General features: G+C 38.3%; 1 long non-coding RNA gene and 1 other non-coding gene across 2 annotated transcripts; both read right to left on the bottom strand.

Moving 5' to 3' along the window:
- Positions 1–3,982: 3,982 nt before the first annotated feature.
- Positions 3,983–17,897, bottom strand: LOC131278832 (uncharacterized). The gene is made up of 2 exons (XR_009186288.2): positions 17,749–17,897; positions 3,983–4,230 (listed from the first exon to the last, which is right to left on the bottom strand). It is a non-coding gene; the product is annotated as an uncharacterized lncRNA (long non-coding RNA).
- LOC131279860 (U6 spliceosomal RNA) lies at positions 15,646–15,752 on the bottom strand. The gene has a single exon (XR_009187357.1). It is a non-coding gene; the product is annotated as a U6 spliceosomal RNA (small nuclear RNA).
- Positions 17,898–19,349: the final 1,452 nt, after the last annotated feature.

Below are 19,349 nucleotides of genomic sequence, written 5' to 3'. Positions count from 1 at the left end.
TAGAGGGGTACAGAGAAAAATGTAGAAGTTCCCCATTTCTTTCCTGTTCCTTATGCCCACGTCTATGGTCAGTCAGCATGTTGGAAATGTTCTTTCCATCTGCTTTCCATGCTTTCCATTTACTTAGGTAAATCTACAAATTCCCGTCTAAAACAAAAATAGTATTATATTCACATTTTATTCTGCATTTGTATTGTTTTTGTCTCTGTCCTATTTTATGCCTATTCTTTCTTCTTGGAAACTCCTGTCCTTATTTTGTTGAATTTATATTTGCCTTTTGAGATGCAGTACAAACATCAACCTTTAAGAAAAATCTTTCTCTAACCCTATGACTTAAAAGGCACATTCTCCCCCACCATATTCCTTACATATCCTTCCAGCAGAGCTCTTAGTGCAACATGGCATAATTACAATCTATACCCTTAAAGACTGTGAACTATTTACTCATCTAGTAATTTTTTCACGCATGTGGTTGACACTGATCAAATATCTGCATGAAACAAGACTATCATACATTCAACGCACCCTCCAAAATCATTGCTTTTACTTAGCTCCTTGTCTAGTTTTGACAGGAATAGAGCTTTCTGGTAAGAAAGAGGAGCTTTTTAAGTCAAGCTTAAAATCAATACATATTTGAGTAAAATTTTTTTTAAGATTTATTTTTTATTTATTTCTCTCCCCTCCCCCCCCTTGTCTGCTCTCTGTGTCCATTTGCTGCGTGTTCTTCTGTGTCTGCTTGTATTCTTATCAGTGGCACCAGGAATCTGTGTCTCTTTTTGTTGCGTCACCTTGCTGCATCATCTTGCTGTGTGCAGTGCCACTCCTGGGCAGGCTGTGCTTTTTTTGTGCAGGGTAGTTCTCCTTGTGCATGGGCTCCCCTCCACGGGGGATACCCCTGTGTGGCGTAGCACTCCAAGCACACATCAGCACTGCACGTGGCCCAGTTCACCACACAGTCGAGAGACCCTGAGTTTGAATCCTGGACCTCCTATGTGCTAGGTGGACACTCCATCAGTTGAGCTAAATCCGCTTCCCTATTTGAGTAAATTTGACTAACTTTAAGGGGGTGGATATCTGAATTTAGTTTGGTAAAATGATTTTCTTGTTTTCTCTTTATCCCTTCCATCAGTTTCTTGACTGAATTTATAAAAACTGTATTGTCTATAATCAAAACTGATTCTGTTCCTTTCTTGCTCTTAAGTAGACTCTAGATTCCTTAATATGGACTACAAGGTATTTTATGATCTAACCTTTTTTGTATTTATCTCTTGTTGCATTTCTTAATGTATTCTACATTGCCTTGCACTTAATCATACCTTAGTGCTGAACACACTGCATAGAAATTTTATCTATTTACTTGCTTGCTTCACACCCTGGAACATGTACACCATCATTATTCATTATCTAAGTCCCCTAGAACCTAGTAAATCCATAACAATGCTTAAAACAGTTTTATTGATGAATGAATATATATAATATATATTTTTATTTTGTTATTTAATAGCGACTACTTTCTGAGTACTTACTTTGTGCCAGATGTAGAATGAAGTGATTTACAAATAAAATCCAATTTATTTCTTGTATCAATTGTTAGAAGACACTATCATTATTTTCATTGAATAGATGATGAAACAGAAGCTTGGTGAGGTTAAATAAATTCATCAATATTGCACAGTTCAGAAGCAGCAAAACTAGGCTCATCTGAACTCCAATTTGAATCATTCATATTACTCCTCCCTGTACTCAAAATAGATATTTAATTTGTTTCACTCTATTTCCTACTTTAAAAAGATTTTATTTTCAAATGTGGGTCCTCATAGATTTACTGCTCTTCCCTAAGAGCTCCAAATTTTTCTTCCTTCATCTCCTCATTTCTTCCTTCCCTCCCTTTATTCCTTTCTTTCTTCCATCTGATTTTCCTCATTCACTGAAGTTTTAAAGACTCTGCTAGACAACTGCTGAGTAGAAAAATTACTTCAAATGGGTCTTAAGTCTTATTGACTAGATAAGGGATTTAGGCAGGGCATAATCAATTGTCTTTTTAGTGTCTGCCTCCAATGTCCCTTATCAGGTATCAAATTTGAAAACCACCATATATCTTCTTTCCTTCCCTACTGAGCATTGCATAGACCCAATCAGTTTTCCCCTCCCTTGGACTCTGACACTTTTCACTATAGGCCCTGTATTTCTTCTTCCCCCAGCCCCTGGATGCAGGGAGGGTGCATTTCTCTAAATATTTTTCTCTATAGACATCTCTGAAGACAAACTACTTAGCACATTTTTAAAAATCCTTTCTAGATTTCAAAACAATTTTTTCCCTAGTTCTTACGAGATTGATACAAAGATTCAGATGTTTCTTGTAGCCAATGTCTTATTTTACCAGAGCTGCTATCACACAAATACTGAACAATGGCTTGGTTGTACCACAGAGATTTATTGGCTCATGGTTTTGAGGTTAGAAATCCAAAATCAAGATATCATCAAGGGTATCCAAGGATTTATGGCATTTTGGGGGGCTGGCTTGCCATAATATTTGGGGTTCCTTGACTTATATTTCTGCCTCTTCACACATACTGATGTACTCTCCTTGTTTTCCTCACTTTTCTGACCTCTAAGTTCTCTTCGTAAGTCCTCCAGTATTCTGGATTAAGGCTCACCCTGGTTCAGCTGGCCACACCTAAATAAAAAACAACAACCTCAAAAGGTCATATTTACAATGAGTTCACACCCACAGAAATGTGGAGTACAGTTAAGAACATATATTTCTTGGTGTATATCATTCAACCCACCAAACGCAATATTTCTGGAAGAGGGGATAGTTAAGTGACTTGAAGAAATTTGGAACCAGTGTCAGGGATGCTACTATTTTAGAACTCTTAATATGGGACCATGAACTCCAGGCTTACAAGTAAATGAAACATACCATGATCCATTTCATGTATACATTATATTTCATTCCTGAGTTAGCAACAAAAAACTAAGTACTATGTAACATGAGATGCCCACTGAGCTGGGGCAGAGAAAGCAGGCATGTTCACATGATGGGTGCTGAATGCTACTGATTATTTACTCTTGGTGGTGAGATGAGAAACACTATTCTCTATTCATATTATTCACTTATTTACTCATAAAGTATTTATCGAGCATTCAGCATGATAGAAGAAATGGCACATGCTCATAAGGGTTCACAATTCATTGAAGATATAACCCAGCTCCAGACCGAACCTTTTATCCTGACCAGAAACTACCAATAGTCACTCATGGAGAAATCAGCCTGTGCCAACTTGACTGGTAATACCAGTTCACAACATAATTAGCCACTCCTTATGTTGAGTTGAGCTAACCTACGAGTCCATCAGTGGTTGAAGGGACAGCGGTTATCTTTGGTAGAACAGCAAAAAATATCAGTGATTCCCCTTTGCCTTCAGGGTCAAATGTGAGCTCTGTGTGATGCTGCAAGAGATTTCATAATAACCAAACCCTGCAAACACTTATCTCAATCGGTCATCACTCTCTGGTTTGTGCTTTGTTCACTAACAAAATCATACTACTGGAAGTTCCTCATACACATCACTATGTTTCTCTCATTTCCTTGCCTTTTCCCTATCTGCAAGGCCTGCTTATCTTCAGGCCTCTGCCCCTCCAACCCACCCCTCCCTGTGGTCATTTTTGTCTATGAGTTCCTAATCATATCTGAATATTCAATTTAGTCATGACCTCCCCAGGAACCTTCCCTGATTTCAAGAATATTAACTTTAAGTGGTCCTCCTCATTGTTACCTGAATCTCTTTGATTATTGCTATTTATTGTACTCAGTTACCACTCTGCAATATCCCATTTCTGTGTCTGATGGCCCACTATATTGCAAGCTTCTTAAAGGCAAGAACTCTGCCTTATCTAATTTTATATAATCAGGTTTTTGCATAGTATCCAAGACTTTTTAGGAATAAATGAACTAAAGGATAAATAAATGCAAGAAGAGTGAAATTTAGTTTTGTATTAATTTGGAATTGCATTTGATATTGAGTAATAGATTCTCTGATCCCTAGAACAGTTATTCTCATATAACATGGAGTCTGGAGGTAGGTGGTCCCATGCTGATATTTATGTTTCAATTTTTCTTCAGTGATCCAGGCTCTTCTATGCTTTCATTCTTCTTGCTTAAATAACATCTTCCAGATCTCATTATCACAAGGTGACTGCTGTAATTCCAGTCATTATCGTTGCACCCTAGAAAGGAAGAAGCAAGAAAGGTGAATGCAACAGGTACATAGCAATTAGGTGAAGTCATTTATAAGGCGCATTTCTCAAAGGTCTACCATATTCTGCTTCTATATCATTAGCCAGAAGTTAATCAAATGGCCACTTCCATCTGCAGTGAAGCCTAAGAAATATAGGATTTTTTTGGGGGGGTGTCAATGTCACACTCAACAAATTAAGATTCTGCAAGAACAGTAAAAGAGCAGAATGGATATTGTCTGCCCCAGACTATAAAGAACATTTGAATATCTAATGTCATAAGTTGATTTAAGTGGAGGCTAAAAATAATTCCAATTTGGATTGGAATAACTAAATTCTTTGTGTGATCACTTTATCAGTTAAGTTCTAGTCAGAGAAACAGATACCATGGCTCTATGTGAGCAAATAAATATAAGAATTTGAGAAAAATGAAAGGCCAAATGGGAGACAGAGAGGCAACCCAAGACTTAGCAATAATAGGAAGTGCAACCCTCCTTCCCCCAATATTAATGAAGCAATGTCAGAAGGTAGTGTGACCATAGCCTGGGAGCTAAGGGTGCCCAATGAGTCAGCTTGCTGTGATTAGGGAATGGATCTCAGGGAAAATGGGCAAATGCCTGGCACAAGCACCATGGTAGTGAGACGAAGCAGAACAATCTCAGCCTAAATGCAGGTTTCCATGAATCTATAGAGAAGAAGTATAAGGCATGGTGGTGTTTTAGTTTTTTTGTTGCTGAAGCAAAGACCATGCAGTGGATTGGTTTAAACAATGGGGATTTACTGGCTCCTGGTTTTGAGGTTAGGAGAAGGCCATACTGAGGCATTGTCAAGGCAATGTTTTCTTCTTGAAGACTGGTATTCTGGGACTGGCTGCCTGTGATCCTTGGTCCTGGGATTCTCTGTTACAATGGTAATGCACATGGTGGCTTCTCCTGGCCTCTCCCTTCTATTTCAGGTTCTGCTGACTCTCAGCTTCTGGCTGCTCCTTCTGTGGTTTTTTCTCTCTGTATGACCTTCCCTATAAGGTCTGCAGGAATAGGATTAAGACTTATCCTGGGCCACACTTTATCTGAAGTAACCTCATCAAAGAGTTTTATTTACAAGAGTTCACATCCCAGAACAGATTAAATTTAAGAACGTGTTTATCTGGATACATAGCTCCAACCACCAGAGAGGCATGCACTGATTATTCAAAAGTGAATATGCTAGCTCCTCCATTTAAAAACAGTAGAATATATAGGAAGCCACATAAACTCCTTGAGCTTCAGCTTCTTAATTGGCAAAATGGAGATATTAAAATCTCATAAACTAAGAATAAAGCTGGAGGATTCACAATTCCTGATATCAAAACTTATTACAAAGCTACAGTAATCAAATTAGTATAGTTACTAATACAGAACAAACACATAGAACAATGTAACAGAATTGAGAGCCCATAAATAAGCACACACATCTATTGTGAATTAATTTTTTACATGGACGTAAAGTCCACTCAATAGAAAAAGAACAGTCTTTTCAAGAATTACTGTTGGGGAAACCAGATATCCACATGCAAAAGAATGAAAGTGGAACCCTACCTTAATATACACAAATATATACCAAATACAAAATTAACTCAAAATGGTCAACAACCTAAATATAAGAGCTAAAACTATAAAACTCTTAGAAGAAATCTTAGGCAAATATCTTCAGGACTTTGTGTTAGGCAAAGGATGCTTATATCTCATTGGCCAGTAATTAACAGAAGTAATAAGAGACTAAATTGAACTTCATCAAAATTAAAAATTAAAATTAAAAAGACTTGTGCATCAAAGTACATTATCAAGAAAGGGAAAAAACAGTGAACAGGATGGGAGAAAACACTTGGAAACTGACTATCTGATGGGTTTACTATCTAGAATATATAAAATGCCTACAACTCAATAACAAAAAGACAAACCACCCAATTAAAAAATGGACAAAGTATTAAATAGACATTTATCCTAAGAAGATATACAAATGGTCAATAAACACATGAAAAGATGCTCAACATTATTAGCCAATACAGAAATGCAAATCAAAACCACAATGAGATATTACCTTACACACACAAGAATGGCTACTATTAAAAACAAAACAGAAAACAACAAGTGCTAGTGAGGATGAGGAGAAAAGATACCTTAGTATATTGTTGCTGGGAATGCAAAATGGTGCAGCAGCTGTGGAAAATAGTTTGGCAATTCCTCTAAAGATTAAACATAGAACTACCATTTGACCCAGCAATCCCACTTCTAGGCACATATACCCAAAAATTGAAAGCAGGAATTTGGGCAAATATTTGTTTACCAATGTTGCAGTATCATTAGTTACAATAACCAAAAGGTAAAAGCACCCTAAGTGTCCAACAACCTGGACTTGTGTAGTTTCACGTAATTTTGTATATGGTTCCAAGCTCTGGTTTCAGAGTGTCTGATTTGTGTACATGACAAGTTTTCCCAGGGGGGTGGTTGCAGAAGGGAAGAACATCTACATTCTCCGAAAAACACAAAAGCTCTTTTAGAGAAATCATACATTGATCTTCTCAGATTCATAAGCACAACCAGAGCTAATTATTTTATGGTTTTCTTTGAAAAGTCTTATTGATATAAGCCAGCACACAGTCTCTTACATTGGGAATACCTCATGTGACAGATGGTGCAATGGTCCTCATCATCATCCACAACACTCTTTTAATGCTCTCCCTGTATCTTAGAAACCACAAGATTGGGGATTATATTATACAGCATTCTCACCACATGTTTCAGGTATATTTTCCACTAATGAATGACCCTGCATAAGTATTGGAAGGTGGAACGGAGCAGAAGCCATGGTACTTTTTTTTGTCAGTGATAGGTAAACACTGGTCTTCAACAGATGTGAGGTTCAGCATCAGCAGTAGCTTTTGGGACCATGTTGACAATAGCCTGCCTTAGTGCTCCAGGAGGCAGTGATCATTTGAAAATAGTCCCTGGAGTTCCTAACCTGGTTGAAACTTCCTGATTCTCAAAAGACAGGTCAGGTAAATCTGAGAGCCGGTGTAGCCTTGCCTGATCTGAGTTCCTCCAGTCATTCAGTAGTGTTGCAACCACCAAATTCTGGGCATTAAATGCTCTCTTGCTTGAAATACCTAAAGTGTTTTTTGTTTTATTTTCTGAACCTGACTGTTACATCCCATTGATCATGGTCCCCATTGTATTACTTGGAAACCTAAGATGGTAGATTTTTTTATTGCTTTTTACTTATATTAGGACTCATGGCAGTCTGAAAGACAGTCTGGGTAAAAAAATCAGGTGAATACACTGAGACATCCCCCTCTTCAATCTGGCTTCATGTTTCTTAAACAAAATCTTTAAAAATTCATTATCTCTTCTCTTGAGTTGAATCTTTCATAGTCAGAGACCAACTCTTTTTCTTCTAGAAAGTGACTTATGACAATTCTTTTCCTTGATTCCTCCAGACAAATTATAGTAACTCCAGGATGAAAATAATAGGGAATAGTTTATTTTAAAACTCTAGTAGGACCAAAGACATAATGCTCCTACTAGAGTTTTCAGTTAGGGGCAGAGAAAATGTTGCTTCACTGAATATTGTTTAAAAAGATGGAGGAAGGAAAGCAGATGTGGCTCAAGCAGTTGAGTGTCCACCTACCATATGGGAGGTCCCAGGTTCAGTTCCCAGTGCCTCCTAAAGAAGACAAGCTGACACAAAAAGGTGACACAATAAGATGGCATAATGAAGAGACACAATAAGAAACATAATGAGAAACTCAACAAAGTGGGGAGAGGAGGTGGCTCAAGTAATTTGGCACCTGCCTCCCACATGTGAGGTCCCAGGTTTGGTTCCTGGTTCCACCTAAAAAAAATGAAGATGAACACACAACAAATGGACACAGAGAGCAGACAGTGAGTGCAAAACAACAAGGTGGGGAAGGGGGAGGATAAAATAAAATTTTAAAAAGGAATGAAGATCTTAAAAAAAAAAGGAAAACCAAAATACAGGTGTCTTTAAATAGGCCATGAGTTGTGCTTGTTTAATGCACTGTTCACAAATATATAACAGAGTTGTCAGGTGATGTCTCTATCAAAGTGTCTGTCCAATTGTCAATCACAATCCTGGGAGAGGCGGGGCAAGATGACATCAGAGTAAGAGCACCCACCTACGAAAAAATGGCTGACTGGGGATAAAACTCTGCCTGAGCTGTTGTGGGAACCCACAAAGCAGGAGGCTGCTGGACATCAATCTGGAGAGAGCACAACAAGAAGAGTGATAGCTTCTGCCCCTCCCCCAGAGCAAGAAGCCACAGCTTTCCTCAACCTCCCCGGTCAGGTCACACAGAAGGAGGAGAAAAACTCTGAGAGTGGGAGGGTTCTGGTGAAGGGTGGAGAGGGGTCCTATGAGTGGGAATTCAATTGTCTGGACTCCTCTTTTTGAGCTTTGAGGAGCATACCAGCTGGCTTGAAGAAAAACCAGGAAGAGTGGGGAGGCGAATCTGCAGAGGGAGCCCTATTTACCTAACCTCTGTGGGTTATATCTGGGAGAAGGTGGAGCCAGGAAGTTAACTAATCCTGTGCAACACACCTAAGGGAGGGGGACAGTGCGAGGAGGCTTCCAAGAGCATATTTAGGGTCTTGACGAGGTGGGTGCTCTCTCTCAAAGAGACTGAGAGAGTTATTATTCTCCATGGTGATTTGGTTCACCAAGGTCCCACTTGAATTTTGGAGAGGAGCTCTCACATGGGCTTCCTGTTACCCTGGAAGAGAGGGAAGTGAGAAAGGGAGAAGGGGCAAGGACAGATTACTAATTGGTCCATTCAATTGCAAAGAGTCTATCCTGTTCCTGGAAGAAAATTTTTTTGAGGAGCAGGTTGACCCTGAAGGAGGATTTGGCTCAGTGGAGGAGTTTCAGCTTTGAATGTGCAAAGTTCAGTTCCTAGCTCCACTTAGAGTAGTGACACACTGAGATATTAGCTGATACTTTAAGACATGGAAAACATAAATAATATCCTTGTATTAGCTTCCCTTGGGTCTTTTATTTTCCCTAAATAAGAGCTTAGGAGGGAAGTCTGGGTTTTTTGTTGTTTGGTTGACTCTTTGCTTGAGAGCTTATGTTTTTTTTTTTCCCTTGTTATCTGCTCTTTCCTTCCTCTTTATCCCCCTGCCCTTATTTTATTTCTTTTTTCAATTAGGTGCTTCTAGCTTTATTGTTTGCTGTGGTTCCTCATCCTCAACCTCCTCTTTGCTGTGTGTGCTGATTTTGGCTACTAATGCTATCTCTTTTCCTTCTACATCTTTCTACATTCCACCTTCTGTTGTTGCTCTTGCATTCCCTCTTTGTTTAGCCCCCAATTTTTCTGGCTTTTTATTTCTAACACTTTTATTCTGGCTTCTATGTTTTATTAACACATTATCTTATTGTCCTTTCTTTTCTCTTTTCCTCTCTCCTGATCATTCTAGCCTTTTAATTCATACTATATTCTTCTCCATACTCAGTTTCATATTTCATTGTAGGTACTCCTCTTTCTTATTCTGATAACTATACACTGCTTACATGAGTTTAATATTTGTTCTCCTAGGTCTTATATGGTTCTTCTGCTAACATTTACTACCATTACTACTATTATACTTTTTCTTTTCTTATCTCTTTTGCTTTTCCTGGCCCTAATCTTTTTCATTCAAGGTAACTTATACAACAACAAGGTAATAGAATAAGAAGAACAAAGAGTGAAAAAGAAAAATTAACACACACACAAAAGCAGTACCTAAAAAATCCCAAGATTAGAGGGAGAAACTAATCAACTGAACAAACCCACCAAGATAAAATGAAGACCAGACAGCAACAAAAATGTACAAACCAAACCAATAATCAGGAAGACATGGCCCAGTCCAATGAACAAATTAAAAACCAGGAAGAAGAGAATAATATAGAAAAACTAATCAAAGCTCTCCCATCAAATATCATGGACCAACTTAATGAAGTTAAAAAAGAGATTAAGGATATTAAGAAAAAACTTGGATTGGGAAATGGACTTGGCCCAGTGGTTAGGGCGTCTGTCTACCACATGGGAGGTCTGCGGTTCAAACCCCGGGCCTCCTTGACCCATGTGGAGCTGGCCCATGCGCAGTGCTGATGCGCGCAAGGAGTGCCGCGCTACACCGGGGTGTCCCCCATGTAGGGGAGCCCCACGTGCAAGGAGTGCACCCATAAGGAGAGCCGCCCAGCGCAAAAGAAAGTGCAACCTGCCCAGGAATGGTGCCGCCCACACTTCCCATGCCGCTGACGACAACAGAAGTGGACAAAGAAACAAGACTCAGCAAATAGACAAAGAGAACAGACAACTGGGGGAGGGGGGGATTAAATAAATAAATAAAAATCTTTAAAAAAGAAAAGAAAACACTTGGAGAAGATACTGAGGAAATTGTAAACATATGTAAAGATAATGGATATGATGGTGATGAATGGCACTATGCAAGAAATAAAAAATACACTCTCAGCAAATAATAGCAGATTTGAAGAAGCAGAGGAAAGAATTAGTGCTGTGGAAGACAGGACATCTGAAATCAAACAGATTGTAGAATTGATGGATAAAAATATTTTCAAAAATCCAGCAGGGATGTAGGGATTTGAATGACAACACAAAATGCACAAACATACACACTGTAGGCATTCCAGAAGGAGAAAAGAAGGGAAAGGGGACAGAAGGGGTATTGGAGGAAATAATGGCTGAAAACTTCCCAAACTTATTGAAGGAGATGGATATGCATGTCCAAGAAGTGCAGTGCACCACAAACAGTATAAATCACAATAAGTCTACCACAAGACATACACTTTGTCAAATTATCCAATGCTCAAGACAAAGAGAAAAACTGAAGGCAATAAGAGAAAAGAGAAGCATCATATACAAGGGAAGCTCAGTAAGGTCAAATGCTGATTTCTCAACTGAAACCATGAAGGCAAGAAGGCAGTGGTATGACATAGTCAAGGTACTGAATGAAAAATAAATTCAACCAAGAATATTCTATCCAGCAAAGCTGGCATTCAAAATTGATGGAGAGTTCAAAATATTAACAGATAAACAGAAACTAGGAAAGTATGCCGTTAAGAAATCTGCCATTCAACAAATACTAAAGGGAGTTCTTCAGGAGGAAAGAAAAAACAGGAGAGACAGAGTTGGAGGAGAGTGTAAGAACAACCAAAAAGACAAAAAGAGAAATAAAAACAACATATGACATATACAAATCCAAAGAAAATATGGCTAATGTAAATAATTACTTGAGAGTAATAATACTGAATGTTAATGGATTAAACTCACCTGTCAAGAGACACAGATTGGCAGAACTGATAAGGAAATATGACCCATTTATATGCTGTCTACAAGAAACCCACCTTAGACCCAGGGATTCAAGGAGGTTGAAAGTGAACAGCTAAAAAACAATCTTACTAGCAAATAATAATCAAAAAAGGGCCAGAGTAGCTACATTACCATAGGACTAAATAGACTTTAAATGCAAAACCATTTTGAGAGACAAAGATGGACACTACTTATTAGTAAAAGGGGTAATCTTCCAAGAAGAAAGAACAATCATAAACATTTACACACCTAATCAGGGTGCCTCAAAATATGTGAGGCAAACACTAGAAAAACTAAGTGGAGGTGAAGATTCCTGTACAATTACAGTGCGGGACTTTAATACACCACTATCACCATTAGACAGAACATCTCAACAGAGAATCAATAAAGAAACAAAGACTTTGAATAATATATTAGAGGAGCTGGACCTAATAGACATATACAGAACACTACACCCAAATACAATAGGATATACATTCTTCTCAAGTGCACGTGGATCATTCTTCAAGATAGAACACATGCTAGGTAACAGAGAATATCTCAATGAATTCAGAAAGATTGAAATCTTACAAAATAATTTCCCTGACAACAATGGAATGAAACTGGAAATCTGCAAGGGCCAGAGACCCAGGTTAGGCACCAAGATATGGAAGTTAAGCAACACACTCTTAGACAAACAGTGTGTCAAGGAGGAAATCTCAAAAGAAATCAGTAATTATCTTGAAACTAATGAAAATTACAGCACAACGTATCAAAACTTATGGGATGCAGCAAAAGCTGTATTGAGAGAGAAATTCATAGTCATAAATTCATACATCAAAAATGAAGAAAAAGCTAAAAATGAAGACCTAACTGCACATTTGGAGGAATTAGTAAAAAACAACAACAAACTAACCCCAAAGGAAGAAGAAAGAAAGAAATAACAATGATTAAAGCAGAATTAAATGAAATAGAAAATAAGAAAGCACTAGAAAAAAAATAAAACCAAGAGCCAGTTCTTTGAGTAGATCAAGAAAATTGACAAACCCTTAGCTTGACTAATGAACAAAAAACAGAGAAGATGCAAATATACAAAATAAGAAATGAGAAAGGGCATATCACCACTGACCCCACAGAAATAAAGACTATCATGTCTTTGAAAAACTATATGCTAATAAGAAGGACAATTTAGAGGAAATGGACAAACTCCTAGAAACACATAAGCAGCCTACATTGATGAAAGAAGAAATTGATGATCTCAACAAACCAATCACAAGTAAAGAGATAGAAACAGTCATTAAAAACCTCCCAACTAAGAAGTGCCCCAAGCCAGATGGATTCACAGGTGAATTCTCAAGACATTCCAGAAAGAACTAATACCAATCTTGCTTACACTTTTCCAAAAAACTGAAATAGAAGGAACATTGCCTAACTCATTCTATGATGCCAACATTACCCTAATACCAAAGTCAAACAAGGGCAACACAAGAAAAAAAATTATAATCCAATCTTTCTAAAGAACCTAGATGCTAAAATCCTCAAAAAAAAAAAAAAAACCCAAAAAACAAAACACACACACACACACAAAACTTGTTAATCATATTCAACAACACATCAAACAAATTATATCCCTGGTATGCAAGGATGGTTCAACATAAGAAAATCAATCAAAATCAATGTAATACACACATAAACAGATCAACAGAAAAAAATCACATGATCATATCTATAGATGCGAAAAAGCATTTGACAAAATACAGCACCCTTTCTTGATAAAAAACCCTGCAAAAGATAGGAATAGAAGGAAGCTTTCTGAATACGATCAAGGGCATATATGAAAAACCCACAGGTAACATACATCATTTACAATGGTGAAATCCTAAAATCCCTCTAAGGTCAGGAAAGAGACAAGAATGCCCAATATCACAGCTCCTATTTAAATTGTGTTAGACATACTTGCTCAAGCACTGAGGCAAGAAACAGATATATGAGGCATTCAAATTGGAAAGGAAGAAGTCAAAATTTCACTATTTGCAGACAACATGACCCTTTACATAGAAATAACTGAGAAATCTACAATAAAGCTTCTAGAACTAATAAATGAGTTCAGTAAAGTCACAGATTATAAGATCAATATGCAAAAATCAGTAGCATTCCTGCACACCAAAAATGAGCAATCTGAGGAGGAAATCAAGAAAAAAATACCACTTACTATAGTAAATTAAAAAGTCAAATATTAGGAATAAACTTAACTAAAGATGTAAAAGACTTATACACAGAAAACTACACAACACTGCTAAAGGAAATCAAAGAAGACTTAAATAAATGGAAGAATATTCCCTGTTCATGAATAGGAAGACTAAATATCATTAAGATATCTATCCTATCAAAACTGATCTACAGATTTAATGCAATCCCAATAAAAATCAATACAGCATTTTTTACTGAACTGGAAAAACTAACAATGAAATTTATTTGAAGTGAAAGAGGCCTTGAATAGCCAAAGACATATTGAAAAGAAAAATGAAATTGAAGGAATCGCAGTACCTGACTTTAAAACATACTACAAAGCTATAGTGCTCAAAATGGCATGGTATTGGCACAGGATAGACACATTGGCCAATGGAACTGAATTGAGAGTTAAATACAGATCCTCACATATATAGTCATCAGATATTCAACATGGCCACAAAGCCCACTCAACTTGGAGAGAATGGCCTCTTCAGCAAATGGTGCTTGGAGAACTAGATATCCATATGCAAAAGAATGAGAGAGGATTACCATCTCACACCACATACAAAAATCAACTCAAGATGGATCAAAGATCTAAATATAAGAGCTAAGACCATAAAGACCTTGGAAGACAATGTAGGAAAGCATCTACAAGACCTTATAATAAAAAATGGCTTCATAAACTTCACACCCAAAGCACAAGCAGCAAAATGAAAAATAGATAAATGGGACCTCCTCAAAATTAAACCCTTTTGTACCTCAAAGGAGTTTATCGAGAAAGTGAAAAGACAGCCTACACAATGGAAGAAAATATTTTGTAACCATATATCTGATAGGACCCTAATATCCAGCATATATGAGGAAATCCTGTATCTTGAAAATAAAAGGCAAACAGCCTTTTCAAAAAATGGGCAAGAGATTTGATCAGATGCTTCTCCAAAGAAGAAATACAAATGGCTAAAAAACCCATGAAAAGATGCTCAACATCACTAGCTATGAGGGAAATGCAAATCAAAACTATAATGAGATACCATCTTACACACATTAGACTGGGAGCTATTAAAAAAAGAGAGGACTACAAATGTTGGAGAGCATGTGGATGAATGGGAACCCATATCCACTGCTGTTGGGAATGCAGATAGATCCAGCCATTCTGGAGGACAGTTTGGCAGTTTCTCAAAAAACCAGCTATATATTTACCATATGACCCAGCAAATCCACTGCTGGGTATATATCCAGAAGAACTGAAAACAAGGACACAAACTGATACATGCACACCAATGTTCTTGGAGGCAATATTCACTATTGCCAAAAGTTGGAGTCAACCCAAGTGCCCATCAATAGATGAATGGATAAACAAAATGTGGTATATACACACCATGGAATACTACTCAGATGTAAGAGGGAATACGGTACTAACACATGGGATAACATGGATGTATCTTGAGGATCTTATGTTGATTAAAGCAAGCCAGGCATTTATGAACAAATACTACTTGACTTCTCTGATATGAACTAAGCAAATCAAGCTGTCTCAGAGAGCTAGAGACTGGAAGATAGACTTACAGGAAATAGGGTGGATAGGAAGGTTGTGAGCTGATGTCTACACAGGCAAAAATCTATGATAAAGTGGAGGTGAGTAGTAATGCAGTGAAGAGATAAAATGTCAGCATAGGGATCCTATTGGGTGGGGTTCTGCAGGCTTGAGAGGGACTAGGGTTGGGAGGATGGGTCAGATGGTCCATGGAATAGGGGTGAGTGGGTGAACTTGGGAGGTTGTCAGGTATGTGGTTGAAACTATAATGTTGAGAAAACTCTTTTTTTTTATTTTAAATATGGAACGCTTCATGAATTTGCATGTCATCCTTGCGCAGGGGCCATGCTAATCTTCTCTGTATCGTTCCAATTTTAGTATATGTGCTGCCGAAGCGAGCACAGAGAAAACTCTTTAGAAAATATAATAAGGAAGGCTTAATTTTTTAAGGTGTTGGATGGGGGGCAGCTAGCACAGTATTCACCTGGGGCAGGCTTCTAGGGAGTGTGGGAGAGCTCGACTTGTCATATTGTGTTATGTTGTGGGTGGACACACATACAATGAGTGGGAAAATGTTGTACCCCCAGCCTGGGATGGACTGATATTCTCAGAGGACAGGGTGTCTCTCAAGAGCATGGGTGGCTCACAATGGGGGAGGACAGACTAGAGTGTCAAACTCTCAGCATTGTTGTAAGTATCTATGAATCTTGTCCTTCAAGCAGTGAAGCTTGGCTGTCACTGTTGGCTCTGAGGGGAGTGGGAGAGAGAAATAGAGTAGATAGAAGTAGGGGTAACTGGGGGGAAATGGAACTGTTCCACAAGATAGTGCAATGATGGATATAAATCATGTTAAATTTCACCAAAAATTTATAAAAGTGTATTGTCTAAAATGTAAACCATAACATAAACCATAATGTAACCAAAAATTTATAAAAGTGTACCGTCTACAATATAAACCACAATGTAAGCTGTAATGGAATCATGGTTGATAGCTATGTTTCAATATCTGTACATCAGCTGTAGCAAAAACATCCACATGTAAAAAAAAAATCATTGCTGGGGAAATGGGAAAAAGGTTTGATGTTGGGTATATGGGAGTTCCCAATTTTGTATATGTGACTTTACTGTGATCTAAAACTTTTTAGAAGACAAAATTTGAAAAAAAAAAGGATGTAGACACTGAGGAAGGATTGTAGGAGATTGCCTTGCCACTGTTCATGCAGGGCAATACCTATTACTGTGATGAAAGGCAAAATGTCAAAAACAAAGGTTTATGATATTTTTCATTTTTTAATACCCCAGTTTATTTTTTACTTTATTTTAGCTTTTCTAAATTACTATGTATTCTATTATTAAACTTTAAACCTGTCAATACTATTTCACTTGCCTACTAATTGAATTTGATAATATATTAGGCTTCACTTTTAAAGAAGTTTTGGGTCACAATGGGGTTCAACTATGGCAAGGGAGGAGCACTGTTGCGTGCTGTCATTGATGGGGGATGCATGGGTGGGAGAGAGTTCTCCAGGGCACACATCAAGGGTATAGATGTGTTCACATATTCATTGGTTATTGTCATAGTGGATAGAATTACACATGACAACAGAAGGAGTGCTGAGTTCCCATCCTGGGGAGTTCTGTCACAGTCCCCAGTGAAACAGCAACAATACCCCAAGTAAAAGGGCAAAGACCAGTGAAGAAGGATGGTCCAATGATGGGCCCTTGATACTGATGACTATGCTTATGAGCTGGTGTCCTTGAAATTTCAACTAGACCTAGAGCTGCATGGTGCCTAAGAATTACCTCCTGAGAGCCTACATGTTGCTCAAATGTGGTCACTATCTAAGTCAAACACAGCATGTACGTGTATTACCTCCCCCCAGTGTGGGACATAGCTCCTGTGGATGAGCCACCTTGGTGCCAAGGGATTACTACCATCACCAGTTGGTGATGCGACTAGAACAAGAGAGGGAAATGGTAAAGACAAATGAGTTTATATGGCTAAGAGACTTCAAAATGAGTCAGGAGGTCATCAGAGGGGTTGTGCTTACCTGTGTCTCAGCAGGATCCCAGAGACAACCAAAGTAGATACAACCCCAGGTACTAGTACTCCTGAGGGCTAGGGAGACCCACAGGTTCTACGGTCTTCACAGATGGCTGTGAAATTCAGTGCCTTGCCAGTGGGCCTTACTTTATAATTTATGCTCCTGAATGTGATGGAGTTGAATTCAGACGTGACCTCTCTACACATGCCTCTTCTGTCACTTTAATGAACCTGTGTTTGGCACTGGGGTTGGTATTTGCTCAGGAGACTTGACTCTCTGGGCTGTCCATGTGCCAGCTGGGCCCTGAGCCTTGGCAGAATTGCAACACCTACTCTCCGGTTCATTGGACTTACCCAGGTCAGCTGACAGGGAGGTCAGAATGGTCAATCATCACACGAGGAAACTGAGTGTCTACAACTGCAAGCAGGAGTATCACATCCATCAGCCATGTGGGATCTAAGCCCCCTCTTGATGTAGAGGTGGAATGGACATTGCCATCCCAGAGTCACAGGATGGAGGAATATATTATGAATTGGAGTGGACTTGCTGGTATTCTACTATAGAACTGTTGTGACTCTAACAATGGAAGTGATTGTACCATTGATATGGAGACGGTGGCCATGGGAGTTGCTGAGGGCAGGGAGAGGGAGGAGGCGGTGTGATATGGGGCCTTTGTGGAAATTGGAGTTGTCCTTGGTGATATTTCAGGGACAGATTCAGGACATTATATATCCTGCCATAACCTCCTGGATGGACTGGGGAGAGTATGAACTACAGTGTAAACTATGGTCCATGCGGTGTGGCAGTGCTCCTGGGTATATTCATCAAATGCAATGAATGCAATGATTGTGCCTTACTGATGAAAGGGAATGTTGATGCAGGAGGACTGGGGAATGGGGAATGGGGTGGGGTAGGGAGTGGGGTATGTGGGAGTCTCTTGTGTTTTTTTAACATAACAATTTGTGTGATCTATTTTTCTTTAAAAAAATAATATTAAAAAATAAATAAATTTAAAAATAAAAATAATAAAAAAGAATAGAATAGGAAATATCAGAGGAAAAAAGATAAGAAATAATACTACCTTAATTCAGAAATTTAAACTTACAGTTTAAATTAATAAAAATTCTGAATATGGTCTAATGTCAGTATTCTCAGAGGGTAAACTTGTAATTCATTGGATTCTTTCATATTTCTCTGCCTGGTTTTCTTCCCCAGTTTCAATTTGCTTTCTTTATAGGTTCTGAGTGCTCCAAGTTTTTAGTACGGGAATGAACAAGTGCTAACATATAAGAAAAAAACCTCAATTTCTTCTCATGCAGTTGGCTTTATGTTCTCTCATCCTGTTGTTGTTGTTGAAAACTATATATAAATATTTTATCAGAAAGTTACTTTTATGGCCTCTTGGAAGATCTTTGCTGAGCTCTTCCAATTGTAATGCCCTTGACTTGGATGCAAATGTAGTTGTATTACAGCTTCTTGTCTCAGATTCTTTCTGAAGATCCCAATAAACCAGTCTTCTAGCTTCTTAATGTTGGAGCTCCTCTCCCTCTCCAGGCTGCCATATTGGCTATGTACCAAGGTCATGACTGCCCACAATAGTGTCATGGGAAATACCCATGAATCTTTGTATTGAGAAACTTAGGGAATGTAACTATCTTCTGGTTCTAAGGCCAAAGAAATATTCAGACTTTCTCTTTTCTTCTATGTACCAGAGACAGGATTCAGATGCCCGTCCATGGTGTTCTCCAATGGCAGATACACACCTGGAGCTCTCTAAGTAGTCCAGTTCTTTTTTTTTAAGATTTATTTATTTATTTATTCATCCCCCCCCCAATCCCCACACAACCCCCTTGTCTGCTCTCTGTGTCCATTCACTGTGTGTTCTTCTGTGTCCACTTGCATTCTTGTCAGTACCACTGGGAATTTGTATCTCTTTTTGTTGCATCATCTTGCT

This window comes from Dasypus novemcinctus, chromosome 1, assembly GCF_030445035.2.
Source record: "Dasypus novemcinctus isolate mDasNov1 chromosome 1, mDasNov1.1.hap2, whole genome shotgun sequence".
NCBI lineage: Eukaryota > Metazoa > Chordata > Mammalia > Cingulata > Dasypodidae > Dasypus > Dasypus novemcinctus.
The sequence above is the reverse complement of the archived record's forward strand: the minus strand, read 5'-3'. Positions and strand labels throughout refer to the sequence as shown.